This window comes from Alosa sapidissima, chromosome 6 (assembly GCF_018492685.1).
Source record: "Alosa sapidissima isolate fAloSap1 chromosome 6, fAloSap1.pri, whole genome shotgun sequence".
NCBI lineage: Eukaryota > Metazoa > Chordata > Actinopteri > Clupeiformes > Clupeidae > Alosa > Alosa sapidissima.
The window spans coordinates 21,089,143-21,105,088 of record NC_055962.1 but is presented as its reverse complement, the minus strand read 5'-3'; the positions used below and the strand labels follow the sequence as shown (position 1 = coordinate 21,105,088).

At 40.3% G+C, this 15,946-nt stretch overlaps 1 protein-coding gene across 1 annotated transcript in view; it reads right to left on the bottom strand.

The window, feature by feature from the left end:
• Window positions 1-12,623, bottom strand: part of LOC121712076 (gap junction Cx32.2 protein-like) — a 37,485-nt gene extending 24,862 nt beyond the window's left edge. Inside the window, exon 1 of the mRNA XM_042096057.1 lies at window positions 12,601-12,623. The gene's annotated coding sequence lies outside the window, so the exon portion shown is untranslated. The remainder of the gene's footprint in view (window positions 1-12,600) is intronic.
• Between the last annotated feature and the right edge of the window lie 3,323 nt (window positions 12,624-15,946).

Genomic DNA, 15,946 nt, shown 5'->3' with positions numbered 1-15,946 from the left:
AAAAGAAAAAAAAGAAAGAAAGAATAACTTATGTGCATGAATATATATACCATTCCACATACAACCCCACATTCATTTTGTGAACTAAAAGATGGGTTAAGTGAAGATAATGTGGTAACTGCAACGCCAAATCCTCAAAACCAGACAATGACTGCCCAAACTGGAAATGCTGGTAAGGACATTTGACTCATTGTGGCTTAAATCATTTTTAAATGCTGCGTGTGTACATATAGTGTGTGTGTGTGGGTATATATAGATACAGTATATAGATATCTCCCTATACCATTCCACATACAACCCCACCACTCCACTGAAATTCATTTATTTTATGAACTACTAAGATGAGTTAAGTGAAGATGATATGGTAACAGCAGCTCCAATTCTCCAAAACCTGACAACGGCATCTGCAACAGGTGGAGTAACTGGTAAGGCAATCAAATTCTAGTGGGGAAGTTGTTAACATGGCTCAAACAAACTACTACTTTGTGAGGCTGTTTTGGGTTGACGCCCCAGGTGATTCGGTATGATTGTTGTGTGTGTGACTGACTAGATGCAGAAGAGTACGAGCTCTCCATGGTTAGATCGCTTTCAATCGTCGCCGAGATCGTCAACAAACACAACACGGTGAGGAGAGGAGTGAGCCCCACTGCAAGCAACATGCTTAAGATGGTACAACTATTGCATTAGCCTGTAGTTTTTCTGTCTCTTTTTAAACCAGTGAGGTTGGATAAATAATTGCCAGTCCACTGGACCCACAGCAGAAGTGGAGCATTTGCCGAGCGTATGCTGAAACAATTCGCCTTATTCACCCGGCGGCCAGAACAAGGCTACAGGGTACACTTGCCATTACACCTCAGTCCAGCAGATGGTGGTGGCAATGCACTCCGTTTGCAAACTGCCAAAACAACTCACTGAAAAAGAACAGGCCAGCGAACCCTTTTTCGGTGAGCTATTTTTTTTTTTTTTTGGCAATTTGCAAACTGAGTGCATTACCACCATCTGCTGGATTGAGGTGTAATCCATCAACATCCATTAAACAATCTGCCTATCAACATCCATTCCACTTTCTATCTATCAACATCCATTACACTATCTACATTCAACTTTGAAACGATATACTCTGTCTTAGGCTTTAAGCATACAATCTGGCTCTCTTAAGACTACTATTTCCTCTGCCCACAACTGTTTCAAAATGAATGTCCTCACTACAATAATTCACTATTAAATAATTTAACTATTTAAACTACTCAACTATTTAACTGTTCAGCCATTTCAACTGTCAGTTGTTATCTAATATGACTCCTGCCAACTGTTTCCAAATAAAAGTTTGTTTGGCATTTTATGTTAATATACAGTATGTTTATATTTTCATGCACTGGTAATTTCCTCGATTACATTTTCTAGTTGTTATTGTTAGCTTTTTTTTTTTTCCCCTGCACTCCGCTTTTGCTCCTGTTGTTGCTATCCCCACCTGTTCAGTTCTTGACTACCATCAGACTGACAAGCCATTTTAGGAAGATGGTAGAAAGTCTTAAGTGTTTTATCTATCACAGAGGTGGAAAAATGAGGCTGCTGCCAACGCACAGAGGTGGGCTGACACTTGCTCCATGACGCACAGCGCAGCACAGCGCAGGACTATCAGCAGAAATCATTCACACAGATTTCAAGGACATCCTGGGACACTGACCAGCTACTATATTAGATAGATATTTTCAGCACTCAATATCAAGCACTTTCATGTGTAAGGTTGTGACCCAAACAAAAATACCCTTGAAGTCACCATTTGTCTGCACACTGTGGGAATGGAAAAATGGGGACATTTCTTTATCCTGTCTTTCTCAAGAAGGATCCAGCCCTTTAAAGCCAATCTGAACTATCTATGTAGTAAAATTCCAAGTGGAGTCTATATATCATGGGAATTGCTTGGTGCTAAGCCTGTTGATGGGCCACTTTATCCTCATGATTTTGAGCTCCGTCTGTCATTTGTCCTTTTCCTTCTCCGTCTCTGAGTCCTCTCTGTCTCTTTGCTTACAGCCAGTGGTTGTGGTGAGAACCTGTCCATGGCCAGCTATAGAAACTCCTGGAGTCCAGTCCTGGTACGATGAGGTGAATGACTTTAAGTACGGTGTTGGATCCATCAACAGTGGCATCGTGGGATATTACACCCAGGTACACACACATAGGCCCAAACCCAAAGTCTGAACTCACAGACTTTGCTGCACATTCTCATGAAATTCAGGGCTTAGGGCTGTCCCAATGTCGTATTTCAAAGGGCTTGAGGGTTTGAGTATACACTTACCGGGCCCTTTCTGTGGGTCTGCATCAGGGCAGACTTCACCAAAGGGAATTACCCCCAGTTCAAAGCGTTGTGACAGAAATTACAAAGGTAAACAACAGCACGACACACGACCAGCTTGTATAACAAGAGTTTGAAAAAGTGTGGAATCAGGCAGGCATCTCCTGTGCCTTGGCCATGTGAAAAGCTACAATCTTAAAATGAAAATTCCCGAACTAGCAAGTATCAGTAGCATCTTTGTTATGAAACGTCACCAATGTAACATGTGATCTTATGAAGTGCTGTCCCAAACCCATTTATACCAATCTGAGCCCATGTGGCCTCACACACTCACTCACTTAGCACCTGAGATCCAATAAGTCTGTCTTTACTCCTTAGTCCTCAGGGCTCACTTTGGGATTGGCCCATACTTCTAGCCTCATTGACATACAGTACTAGCCTGATACTGCTCCATTGGGACATAATTATGGGGCGTGTTTCAACCGATACGGGGGGGGGGAATGCCTCTGCACTCAATTGGATAGACCTAACCAATCGGAGAAACGAAATAGCTTACCGTGAGGTGTAGGAAGAAAACACACAAACCATCCTTCTCCACAAATGCCTTAACATTGTTTTCTGGTCTTTTGTAAAAGTTAGTGCTGTCAATAACTCCTAGCCTACAACACTCATTAGCAAAATCTAAGAGATAGGTAGTAGGGTAGGCTATTAGGAAAAAACTTGATGGCCTATATCCCCTCCGTTTTTAAAAATAATTCTGTTGAACACTGATATGCTACAAACATGTTAAACAGCTGGGAAAGGCTGTCGCAAATCCCTCGAACAGGTGGTCAATCAGATTTCAAACGAACGAGGGAACATGTCGCAATGCAACAGCGCTGTTTTCCCTTGATGAAAGTGAAACCACGAGTTTTCCCACATCTCAACTTTGGCCAAAGTTTTCAGAAATAATCGTTTTCAGTGATAAAACCTCATTAAACTAGATGTACCACATAGCGGTACAAAATATGACCGCCGCTCAGTCCTGTACATCCATTCCGCGAAAATAAATCACACTTCAATTTGTCTCCATCTTTTACTCCATCCCCCACTCTTGAAACTTTTGTGTATGCTTGTTTGGCATGCCTGAGTGTGTGTGTGCGGCTGCACAGAAAGTAGCCTACTTGTGCTGAAAAGGTGAATAGATTGTAGAATAGCCAAAGAAGATGTAGCATTGTTATAAAACCTTTAAAATCTCTAAACAATCACAAGTAGGGCAGGTCATCACAGTTCATCCATTGCAACTGGATTGATGAAAGGTCACTTACACCTGTAGGCTACATTGTATTTGGGAAAAGCAAAAGGTATCAGCATAATGTTATTTATTTATTTATTTATTTTTTATGTATTTATAAACAAAAACATCTCTGTCAGTTCCATGCCGTTTTCAACAGCTATCAAAAACAAAGGTCATTTTTGGATGGATGGATTTTTTGTGAATATTTCTTCTTCTACATAAGATTTTAGTCATCTTTAGTTCATGTAATACTTTATTGTCAATGCACAAATTAAGTAACAGTAGTCTGAAACGTTATTGTTAATGCACAAATTAAGTAACAGTAGTCTGAAACGAAATGCTGTTTTACATCTAACCAGTGGTGCAAATAACTGACATGTCCAAATGGGCCTTGCTGAAATGCGTCGCTAGACTGTTCATACACATTTTAACGGGCCAAAGTTGAAGAGCTTTTGTCCGTTATTGTTCGTGCAAATATAGGCTGATTCATGTTCCCTTGCATTGTGTAACTGAGGTCCATGGCTAGTCTGGCTTTCATCAGACCAAGCTCAATCTTTTAAGAAATCAAAAAATAAATAGCGGGCAGATCAGGCTGGGTTCACCCAGCCTAGTCCATAGGCACCCAATATTGTTTAATTTTCAGATTGAGATATACACGCTCTGGCTATTCTAAATGCAAAAATGCATTAGGGAGTTATGACAAAACTGTAACTAACAAACTAGATCCTAATAGAAAGCTGTTAGCTTCCCTAAGCTACAGGTAGGATTATAAGGTAGGCCTATTTACAACATAAATTGTCAATAGGCTATGCTGGCGACACAAATAAAATCTCCTTTGGAAACCAATGGCTTACGACTTACAGTATCAAGCGGACTTAAACTGCCATATCGTGGCGAAAAGTTGTAATAACATTCACGCAGTTCCATGAGTCAAGGAAAGCGCGAATGAAGTAGCCACTTCTAAATGGGACCCACTACACAGTAGCTTAAGGTGTGTTGCTAAAGCAGCCATAATGAAATGAAGGTGTCATTGTTTGGATACTTCACACACACGTGCTTTTTAATTTCACAGACTACAACTACCAAGCTGGAATCAAAGCACATCGATCCCCCTCTAACACCCTGCACGCACTTAAAACAAAATAAACAGGCGTCTCAGTCTCACGCATGTATAGGCAAAACTGTATCAGACCGGTGTAACGTTGGTAAATCTTCCATTGCACAGAATGATTTTGTAGCACGTGCAATAAATGACAGTCGAAAGATACAAACAGTGCTGCTATCAATTTGCTTGGTATAACCGCATTTATAGTTTTCTACAAATGCAATCAATCAAATGGGCCTCCATCACTCAACCAACGCTAACGGTAACATTACCTAGGTCCTTATTGATATTACAAGATTAACGTACCTGCAGTAAAAACCAAGCATGTCCGATAAACATCCTCACTTCATCCTCACTTACACTTCATGTGAACATCGTCCTGTCCTTATTAGATGTTCGCTGCGGTAAATTACAGTCCTTGTAGGAAGTGTCCATTATTTTTTCAACCCACTTTTAACTTCCAAAAAAATTACGTCTCACTGCAACGATGCGCCATCTAGTGGACAAACGACTACTTATCGCCAATACTGAAAATGTAGCCATGATGATGATGATGAATATTTTGGCTTTCTTTTGATCCTATTGAATTTGTAATTATGTATCGGCCGTTCTAATACCGATAGTATGTGGGTGCCTGTGTGTGTGCATGTTTATATGTGTGCACCGCCATTTACAGGCCAATGAGTGTACAGTCACTAAATGTACACATAACCTAATTTTTTTAGCCCCCCCCATGGATGAAATTCTACGAAACTTGGCATACCCCCAGACCCCCAGAGAATGCCAGGTCAATCATACACATAAAATTTGGTGCAGTTCTGAACATCTTAACTGAAGATAGGGGCGATTAAAGCAGAATAATAATCATTTTTGACCGGGGGGGGGGGGGGGGCAAATCACAAATGAGTGATTATGAGCCAGGTTGATGTGGGCCCTTGAGACCAACATACCATAAAAGATTCACAGAGAACTGTGTCTGCCCTACCCTCCTTTCGGGGGGTCCAGTCCAGCGGGGGGGGGGGGCTGCAGATCAAAACGAAAAACGATGGTTCCATGCTATCCATGTGGGGTTACATGCCCACCAAGTTTTGTGTACCCCGGTCTTTCAGTGTCCCGGGAATCCTTGTTGGTGTACGTCACTAAATGTACACATAAATTATTTTATTGTAAGGCCCCCCATGAACGAAAGTACACAAAACTTGGCATGCATTCAGAGGGTGTCATAATGATCCTACACTTTTAATTTCGTGCAGTTTTGACCTTGTCAGCCAGAGATATTGAGATGAAAACACCTAATTTTTTGCTTTTTAATTTTTAACTAGGTGGCGCTATACATGAAATAAGTGGTAATGGGATGGGTTGACATGCCCCCTTAAGACCAACATACAAAAAAAAGGTGGACCTCCTAGGCCCTACGGTTCTCGAGATATTCACAGAAAACTGTCTCCGGCCACCTACAGGCCAGTTGGTGTATAGTAACATAAATTAATTTATTGTGTGGCCCCCCATGAACGGAATTCCACAAAACTTGGCGTGCATACAGAGGGTGTCATAATGATCCTACACTTCCAATTTCGTGCAGTTTTGACTATGTTAGGTCACAGATACCTTCAATTACACCACCTCATTTTTACTTTTTTGTGTTTAACTAGGTGGCGCTATACATGAAATGAGTGGTTATGGAATGGGTTGACATGGCCCCTTGAGATCAACATACAAAAAAAAAATGGTCCTCCTAAACCCTACGGTTTTCAAGATATTCACAGAAAACTGTGTCTGCCCTACCCTCCTTTCGGGGGGTCCAATTCAGCGGGGGGGCTACAGATCAAAACGAAAAACGATGGTTCCATGCTATCCATGTGGGGTTACATGCCCACCAAGTTTTGTGTACCCCGGTCTTTCAGTGTCCCGGGAATCCTTGTTGGTGTACGGTCACTACTGTAAATGTACATATAAATTATTTTATTGTAAGGCCCCCCATGAACGAAAGTTCACAAAACTTGGCATGCATTCGGAGGGTGTCATAATGATCCTACACTTTCAATTTTGTGCAGTTTTGACCATGTCAGCCAGAGATATTGTGATGAAAACACCTAATTTTTTGCTTTTTAATTTTTAGCTACAGTAGGTGGCGCTATACATGAAATAAATAGTAATGGGATGGGTTGACATGCCCCCTTAAGACCAACTGACAAAAAAAAGGTGGACCTCCTAGGCCCTATGGTTCTCGAGATATTCACAGAAAACTGTCTCCGGCCACCTACAGGCCAGTTGGTGTATAGTAACATAAATTAATTTATTGTGTGGCCCCCCATGAACGGAATTCCACGAAACTTGGCGTGCATTCAGAGGGTGTCATAATGATCCTACACTTCCAATTTCGTGCAGTTTTGACTATGTTAGGTCACAGATACCTGTGATTACAACACCTCATTTTTACTTTTTTTTGTTTAACTAGGTGGCGCTATACATGAAATGAGTGGTTATGGAATGGGTTGACATGGTCCCTTGAGATCAACATACAAAAAAAAAATGGTCCTCCTAAACCTTACGGTTCTCGAGATATTCGCTGCGCGGTGGTCATAATTAGGCCTATCTGATGAGCACTAAACGAGTAGGAAGCGGTCCCCTCATCCAAAACCCAATCAACTTTCTCATAACCCCAAGACAAACAAGGTGCATAAAATCTAATGGAAATTGGGAGACCATACCAATTCCAACCTCTATCAACACACTGGTCCCTTTATGGTGAAACTCATCATCTTTATTAATAAAAGACGAATCTGTCCGTAAAGGTGAATCGACTTCAGGAAAAGTCATGCGATTTTCGGCCCACACTCCCTCCTGTGTGCATTTTTCACAGCCATGGTATGCATTGTGGGCTTTAATGTTTTTCACGAAAGCCCTTGCATCACAAACAAAATTAGACATTTTAATATCTATACATTTGCCAATAACATCCACACCCTCTAATTTAAGCTTTCCATATTCATTCACAAATGTTTCCAGGAACAGATTGACATTCGCTAGTTTTTTAGACCCAAGATATAAAGCAATGACAAATGGTTGCTTTGTTTTGTCTTCCTCTACCAAGCCTAGAATGGGCCAGAACTGCTGATTGCTGCTTTTGAACAAAGGTAGTCCATCAATATTTATAACGGCCTTTCCACCAATCAGAGGCATCACTGTGGGATTGTGGGATTGTTCAGGATTGTGGGTAATGAAGTACTTATCCAAGACATCGCGATTAAAAGACATTTATCTCAAAACAAGGTTAGTGCCCCTTATATTTTCGCCCTCTATATGAGCATATACAATCGCTTAGTACAGCCGTAGCTGGTTTTAAGTCTACCATGTATGGTTACGTTTTTATGGCTTATACCTCAATTGTCAATGGAGAAATTGCATTGAATTCTTACTTCCGGAATCGGCTATGGGCAGGACTGTGATGCTCTATAGACCTCTCCAGAATAAGTCCCGCCTCCTAACTTCCGTATCCATCCAACCATCGGTCGTCAAATGTCTATGGGAAATAACATGGCGTTTTGAAAGATCGTACCTGTCAAACTCTGTAGGTGACAAAGTAGAAAAAGCTGCTGGGCAGATTGGCCTACACACTTCTGCCATCTAGTTTCCACTGGATTTTTTGATTTTCGGTGCCGTTTAAGTAGTATAGTCTATAGTATACTACTTAAACGGCACCGACAATCAAAAAATCCAGTGGAAACTAGATGGCAGAAGTGTGTAGGCCAATCTGCCCAGCAGCTTTTTCTACTTCACTACCTACAGATTTACCGGTATGGTATGATATTTCGAAACGCCATGTTATTTCCCATAGACAATCGACGCCCGGAAGTTGGATGGATATGGAAGTTACGGAGGCGGGACTTATTCTGGAGAGGTCTATTGCGTGCAGAGAGAATTTGAAAGACAACCGATTATCCCGCCCCTCGGACTGAGCACTGCGAACGGTGAGTGCCCAGACCCTACATTTTAATGTGGGTCTGGCTCGTCAGGCTAATGATTCCCCATTCCAAAAAGGACAACTTTACTTCATTGTTAGTCTATATCAAAAGCGGTTGTTCACTTTGTGTGAATGATGCTATTTTCCGCATCTTTTTTATTCCAACCGTGGGCACTTTGGAGCAGAAACGAGAACGTGCACACATCCTGAATTACTTACACCTGGCTTGACATAGTCGCTCCTACTCATCCTGGATTGGCATTTAGTGAAACAAGTTGAGCTAGGATGACCAGACAACGCTATGTCAAACCCCGCTTTATCACTTATCTTGGATGTCTTAATTCTGCCTTTGTGAAATACCCCTCAGGCCCCATACCGTTTCTACAAACGTTGATGTTTCATACCTGGGGATAAACAAAAGGTCTCTAGATAGGCTTCCATTGAATTCTAACAGTTCAAGGATAAACAAAGGATACTCTGAATACAAAGCAAAGACACAAGAGATACAGTACATATGGGTACAAAATCACAAATGACCATAAGAAATACACAGTACAATTACAGAAAGGATTCTGATTCACAACACTTTCACTTCCAGGAAAGCCCATCTGCACACTGTTTTCAGTTCTGAACTGGGCCTGTAGGCTTCTCTGAGTTGCTTGTGGGTGTGCAGGAACATTGTGCCATTGTGGTTTTACTTGGCCTCAGGGTAGCTCCACAGAAGTTCACAATGAAGTTCACCTTTCCCCAATGCAGGGGCGCAGGAGATATTTTGAAAGTGAGGGGGACCAAATTGTGAACACAAACCCATAGTGAGATCAGATTTCCAGATATCGGATCGCCACCTCTGGCCCACTTTCGACCATCATATTTTAAACATGCCAGAATATTAAAATGATACCACTGATTGTTTTCAAAATATTTTTTGATAAAAATGGTCAAAACTGTGAGATGAGCACAACACCAGATCTGCCCTCAGACCAGCTTCTTGCTATGTGCAATTCTACTTTTTTTTTTTTTTTTTTAGATTTATTTCACACTACTTGGGCCAATGGTAGAATACTCTAAAAGCAACATGATGTTGATATTTTATGAAGCCATGAATGAATCATCATGCCTATGATCCAAACATAGACTACATGATCAAATAGCCTAGTTAGGCCTACAGTACCTAAATTGTCTATAAACCAAATCAACTCTCCCACTATGTGTCTGCAGTTAATATTTATGCAATGTTAGAACATGTTGGCTTAACAAGTTACCAGTCCAGAACAAACAGAAAATTGCAACAGAAAGTTGCCTTTATAATCAACTACTATTTGTTCCAACAGCATTTAAACAAAGCATTTATAAAATTGAAAAAAAAAAATATTACATAAGAAGTAAAATAAAATACTGTTACTGTAGTAACTGTACCACATTATCCCAAGCTTCAAAGAGCTCCCCACGTCTGTGACAGGCAGACGTGACACCGCTAAATTCTCAGCTTGTTTATACCTCACACTGAACGTAAGAAAGGCCCATCACTCTGGGGTGTGGTAGCCTACTCTCTGGGATTTATGCACCAAGGTAACTGAAGTATCCAATTTGTGTCTTGAAATTATTTTTGAAATACATGTCTTAGAACAAAAACGTTGGGTATAGACTTGTATTTTATAGTTAGGCTAGTGAAAACAAGTTGATCAGTAGGCTAGTTGAGTTTGTTATCAATAAACATAACAGCTAATGCCATGTTAAGCAGGAGACTAGGCTACCATAAATCCTGAAATTATGCCCGGGATTGATTCTATTTATAGCCCGACAAATAAAGGCAGGTTCCCATATTTGCCTATACCATACCAACAATTGCCATCAGTCCACCAGCACTAGAAGACATGGCTTCGATTTAAGTCAATAAAATAACACCTCTTCTTAATATTTTATTATATTGTTGGTTGGATTAATAAAGTCGTTTTCCTACCATGGGTCTCCAACACACGTTCTCAAGCTTATTGTCTTGCTGCCCCTTTCGAGCTAATTGCCAGAGGCTGAAGCCTACTACATTTAAACACAATTGTTGCGTGACTCAAGGCATTCCAGCCTACGAATTTAATAAAATGTAGCCTACTAAATCATGTATAATTAAACAATAACTCAATTTAGGCTACTTGGCTGCGCAAAAAGGTTTCTATTACAGCACAACCCCTATTCAATGAATGGCTTGCCTTGTCTCGCAATAAACAGCGGTGGAAATCCCGACACTTTTTCAACTGCATGAAACATAACAGTGAACCATCAAATATCTCCCAGATTTCAGTGCCCATCAGTCCCAACATTTAGCAATTTAATCAAACAGTCAAAAAGTAAATTAAATCCCAAACCAAACCGAAAATGTTATGCTTTTGATAGCCTTCCAGTATGCCGCTCCAAACGAAACGCATCTCTAATGATGGTTGTTAGTAGACAAACTGGCTTCAGATATCCAACAGAGTGAATATGAGATTGTGCAGTCTTACAGTACTGTAGATGGCTGTGGTTAGTGATGTGATGCTGTTAATGGGGAGTTTTACATAGTTAGCGCAAACTCTATAGGTTATTATTTATTTAGTGTACCTATAAGGCTTTTTCCCTTATCAAAAGTGAGGGGGACGACGGCCGTCTCTTCAGCACTGCGGGGGACATATCCCCCACGTCCCCCGTGCCTCCTGCGCCCCTGCCCCAATGTATTTGAATAACAAAACATGATGGTAGTGACATGGTAACATAGATGGAGATGAGATGGTAGTGTTGTTCAATGCAAATGCGTGCGTTATGGACAAGCTGGATATTGTGGAGAGAACAGTCTCGTCCCTGCTATGGCCGGCTCATAGACCACAACATAAAAGGAGGTGGCAGACGATGAAGTCCGTTTTTAACAAAAGTAATATATGAATCAAAAGCAAACAGAAAGAAAGTCTAGAGGATAATTGTATGGATGTGTGTTAGCTTTATGTGAGCAATAAGGATTGGGTCCGGGGGCAGCCGTGGCCTACTGGTTAGCACTTCGGACTTGTAACCGGAGGGTTGCCGGTTCGCACCCCGACCAGTAGGCACGGCTGAAGTGCCCTTGAGCAAGGCACCTAACCCCTCACTGCTCCCCGAGCGCCGCTGTTGTTGCAGGCAGCTCACTGCGCCGGGATTAGTGTGTGCTTCACCTCACTGTGTGTTCACTGTGTGCTGAGTGTGTTTCACTAATTCACGGGTTGGGATAAATGCAGAGACCATATTTCCCTCACGGGATCAAAAGAGTATATATACTTATACTTATACTTTTCTAATTGAATCACATAAGGGAAGCATATATATTAAGGGAAAAAGGGAAAGAAGGTTTGTCACAGTTACTAAAACATTAAACATGAAATTAAACAAACTCATGTTTTTCTTTCAAACACAATGTTATTACATTGAACTGACATGTTCTGCCGCAGCAATGAATTTATCCAACAGAATCATGTAAGATCAATGTGAAGCACCTAAGTACTGACCCAGTAAAACAAATGAACATATGCCTTGGTGTCACCATTTCATTGTGTTCCCATGAGCCTTTGCAAGAACACTGAGATAATCACACAGCTGATTCTGAACACTGTGGCACAACATATTCAGCATGTTTCATTTTAAGACTTCTTCCTGAAGTCTTAAATATCAAAGTTATCTTCCTTTACCTTGATGTTGCAATACTAAGTACATCTGAATGGCAACTCTTAGTACATGTCACCTGTATAACACAATCAAGTTGAAATTACATTAATATTTCATGTAAGCCTAGCCTAATCATTTTCATTGGGAATACAGATATCAGATTGGATTATCACAGCATGAATCAATTTTGTACACAGAAAGAGAAATGCTGGACTAATTCTAGACATTTCGTTCATGTGCAACCGATGTACGCAATCCAACGATTTATGTTTTTCAGTGTAAATGTAAACTTAACTTACTGTTATAACTTGTTTAGAAACACAACAGCTGATGGGACAAATGATTTGAAGTATCTATTAGACCTGGCCCACTTAAGAAAAGTATACCTTCTCCCTGAGGGAAGGAGACAAAATGATAATGTTATAAAACAGCAGAGAATTGTATGAAAGTAACTGATACATGTCCAAAAGCATTTGCAATATGCTATGTGCACAAATTACTAAATGTTGTGGAGGTTGAACTACAGTTTTTCTCAGTCGCTTTGGTGCTTTTCTCACATCACTATTAACATTTGCACAGCAGTTAGTGCAATTATCAAAACAATTAGTGCAAACTGCAAAACCTAGTGGATGACCTGCAAAAGCACGTCACTTGCTCAAAATGGATAATCCATTCCTCAAAAGCAGGTATTCATGTCAATGAAACTGTCAGTGTCATAAAAATGAGAAGTCTTGACACCATCGTTTATGAACAAGATAGTCAAATGGCTTTGTCATGTTTTCATTATGACAGTTCTCAGTGTTTTCCAATGCAAAAAAGGTCAGAACTCGGTGACACTACCTGAACATGCTCAAGACAGCACTATACTGTACAGTACTTGTACAGCCATTTGAAAACTACAGTAAAGTTACACATTAGGTGAGTAAGTGAGTACAAGACACTGAATACGTACATTTTTACTGTATGCTCTTTTCAATTCTACAGCATTGTGACAGAATTTGATAACTAGTTCAACAATTTTGTATGTAATGACTCAAGCAATGAAATGAAGACTATTAGTTTTATTGGGAACGACTATTCAGCATTCATAAGTTCATTTTGACTGACATGACATAAGCAAATGATAATGTTACAGTAAAAAACAGCAGAGAATGAGCGACTGAGAAAAACTGTATTGTACCTTGTAGGTTACACCTCAGTGTATGTGGGAGTTTGATTGCAAGAGACTGGACAAGATTCACATTTACGTTTTTACTATTCGTACTGTAACAGAGCATGGCTTGACTTGTTCAACCATTTTGCATGTAAAGACTTATACTATGAACTGATGCCTAAATGTTGTGGGGGGTGAGACTATTCAACAGAGACCCATTATAATACATATTAAAAAACATGACATAAGCAGTTGATAATGTAGGAAACAGCAGAGAATTGTACATAATCATTTGCATAGATGTACCAAAGCATTTGCAACTTGTTCAAAGAAATGATAAACTGTTTTTTTTATGTGCACAAGTGACACAATGATGTGAAGATTGAACAGGTAGTTTTCAAAATTTCAGTTCTGATCTGAGAAATGTACCAAAGTGACTGAGAGAAACTGTAACATCCCCAAGAATCAAGAATAACAGTCTCCCAAAAATATATTGGATTAGGATACATTAGCCCTCCTATAGTCTCAAATTTATATATTCCCAAATTTGATAAACCGGCCCCTCCTTCTAGTAGCATGTACTGTAGCCTGATGATCCAGACCCACATCAAGATGTAGGTACCCTGGCTGCAAATTACATTTGCTGCCGTTAAGGTGCGTCTAGATTTCTAGGCTAAGTAGCAGGTATAGCACTAACTGATTTCAGGGAATGCCAGGTTAGATAGAAATGTCTGTAAACGGGCTCTGCTACAACAGAATTTATCTTGAAAGTCATAAGGAGGTGGAGCTGCACCATTGACAGTAAAATAAAATAAAAATAACTAAGAGCCAAATCAATTTCAAACACCAGAGGTCGCTGTTGGATAATATAAAACTATCTGTACACATGCCCTCCGTAGTTTTGGTCTAGATAATTAAACCACATGCACTACAGGGAAAAAAAAAACTTAAGTCTGAAATGAGTGGAAAAGGCCACTAAAAACTGTGTGCTGTGTAGTGTCCGTGTGCAGCTTAAGCCACTGCTTACCTTGCACTCCTGGGCCATCTCTGTCATCAGAACTCCGAGGTCAGGCAAAGAGGCAGTCATCATAGCCTACAAGGTTACAATAGCTTGATCACTGGTCTCTGGAAGAGACCTGCTGAATGCCATACATAAAGACACATTGTTGAAGTCTCATGATCATGGTTCGCAACAATTAGAGAGTTAGCACATTTTTAATGTCACTTGGACTCCAAAAAGATAAGGGATTGAGGTCATCTAATAACATTTCACATTACATTCTTAGAGAGGATTTGCACACACATTGAAATAAAGTGTAAAGAGCCAATGACATTCTCACTTTTGCCGTTTTACTACATGTAACAGATCACACAAAACCAGCACATGCTGCAGTTAGTGTTATGGTGGGCCCACTGGCAAATGAGGTTGACAAGTGCACAACTAATTGGGATGGACAGTAATAATACATCAAAAGATGTCACAAAGTTCTGTTAAATGGCTATAATTAGGACATTCTTTGAATCCAAGACAGGGAGATTATGGAGACGGCAAAGATCACAGCAAATTAAAGTGGGACAGGTGAAGGTCTATTTTTTTTCAGTTTATAGCATAGCTGTGCCTATCACTTTAAGTCATACTGAATCAGCATAACATGTTTAATGTATAGACCTACAGTGTGTGTGTGTGTGTGTGTGTGTGTGTGTGTGTGTGTGTGTGTGTGTGTATGTGTGTGTACCAGCATTCCCTTAGAAAAGAGGTTTGAATGTTAGTGGGACTCACCTGTAAAATAAAGGATAAATGATGTACATACAATACATGACATATTGTATGTGGTGAGAGAAATTCAGTACCTCTGCATTGGAATATGATTGTATCCAATAGCCAATGTGCTATACATAGTTTTATAATGAAGTGGTGAAGACACATGTGTCACATCTGATTTTATATCATTGAGGTTTCACAACTGTCTCATTTATTGGCCTTTTTCAGTCCTGACTTGACTAACGCTAATGAACTGTGTGGTCCTCTGTCCTGGCTAATGAACTGTGTGGTCCTCTGTCCTGGCAAAAGATTGATATTTGTGTTCAACAGCCAGTCACTGCTCCTTTCCATGCTCTAGAAGAAACGTTTCGATTGGCTGGAATAGTGCAGGGCTCAGACTGAGCCAATTTGATTGTTTCCATTTTCAGAGCGAGATAGACATGTGCCAATGGTTTCAAGGACTCACACTATAGATGGACAACTACATAGGGTTAGAGAATACCTGAGAATTATGCTGAATGTGTTGAAAAGTATAATGGGTTAGAAAGTGGCATTAGACCTTTTTATAGTGTATGAGTCATCATTCTCAGCCATAATTCTGGGCCAAGTGTCCTGTCCTCTGTCAAAACGCTGTTAGAAGTTGTCATGCTCAGAGAAGAGAAATGCAAATTAATGTATCCCTGACAAGAACATATGAATCTAATCGACTCTCTGCCCCACCACCTTTTGA